We start from the raw sequence: 1467 nt of genomic DNA on the forward strand, positions 1-1467 counted from the left end.
GGAAGGGCTTGCTCCACATTGCTGACCTTGGCCATCTCCTGCAGGTAGCTGTCGATGAAGTCCCGGCTCTCGGAGGGGTTCAGGTCTTCCTTATGTTTGCTGATCTTCTCGCACACAAAAGCCTTCATGAGCCTCCAGTTTTCAAAAATGGTTTGGTGGGATCCTGGGAGGTACTTTATTACAGCGGGGAAACTGTTGTAGAGCTTCAGACAGAAAAAGAAGATGATCAAATTGAGTAACTGACAGAAAAACTCCTCCTGTTTTTAAATTTGAAAAGCCTCCAAAGCCACAACGCTACTTTGCTGGAGTAGATGGAATTAACTTATCTCCAGAAGAGCATGACAAATGACTGGTATCTCCATGGTGAGAGAGACTACTGCATTCCTCAGAGTTACAGCAGGAAGCTTGGTGCTCAGTGGAGGTGGTGACATTGAAAGAGAGCAATGTGAATGTTGCAAAGCCTGAAAATATGGCTGAAAGAAATTACATGAAGATGGACTCCGTGCAATGGTATGATGAATGGCAACAAATGTCAGTGGTAACCTTAGCGTTGCTCCTTCCCATAACCTCTCCCCTAGGGACCTGCCCAAAATATCTGCTGTATTCAGTTCCTTCCCAAAGCACTAGAAAACTAGCAGAGGTGGCTCAGCTTTGTGATCAATGGGGACTGCATCTTCACCAGGATGGCTCCAGGGGTGCAGCGGGTCCACACAGCCCTTCAAGGAAAATCTCATGGTCCAAGAGTAGAAGAAAACATCTCCTGGGCTTGGCCAGACACCTACACTTGATAATGACCTCAGCTTGAGCAGTGTCTTTAGTTCTGGGTGCAGCAATATATATTAGGATATATATTAATATTATATACTATTGGAAAACATTAAAGGAGTGCAAAGAAGATGGAGAAAGGTCTACAAGGAAAACGTATGAAGAGTGCTGAGGTCCCTTGACTGGTTCACCATGGAGAAGAATGAGGAGAGGCTTCATGGAGGCCCTACTGCTCCTCATGGCAGCCTGCAGCTCCTCACAGGGAGCAGAGGGGCAGCTCTGAGCTCTGCTCTCTGGTGACAGCAACAGGATGCAAGGGACCATCATGGAGCTATCTCAGGGCAGAGTAAGGTGGGGGTTAGGGAAAGGCACTGCCTCATAGGATGATGGGCATGGTGCTGAGCTAACTGAGCTCAGGGAGTGTTTGGACAATGCTCTCAGACACAGGGTTCAGCCTGTAAGTATTTTTATGGGGAGCCAGGAGCTGGACTCTCTGACCCTAATGGGTCCCTCCCAACTCAGGACATTCTCAGAATCTAAGAAAGTGCTCGAGGTTTTGCGGTTGACTCCAGAGAAGAAACAATGGCCTTGCAAATGTGCATGCTGTCCGTGCTGGGGGCAGGAGGGCTGTACCTGGCTCATTATCTTCCCTTGGAGGGTAACAGTCTCGTCCATCAGCCGCAGCAAGTTTTGGAAGTCCTC

The sequence above is a fragment of the Numida meleagris genome, chromosome 7, assembly GCF_002078875.1.
Source record: "Numida meleagris isolate 19003 breed g44 Domestic line chromosome 7, NumMel1.0, whole genome shotgun sequence".
NCBI lineage: Eukaryota > Metazoa > Chordata > Aves > Galliformes > Numididae > Numida > Numida meleagris.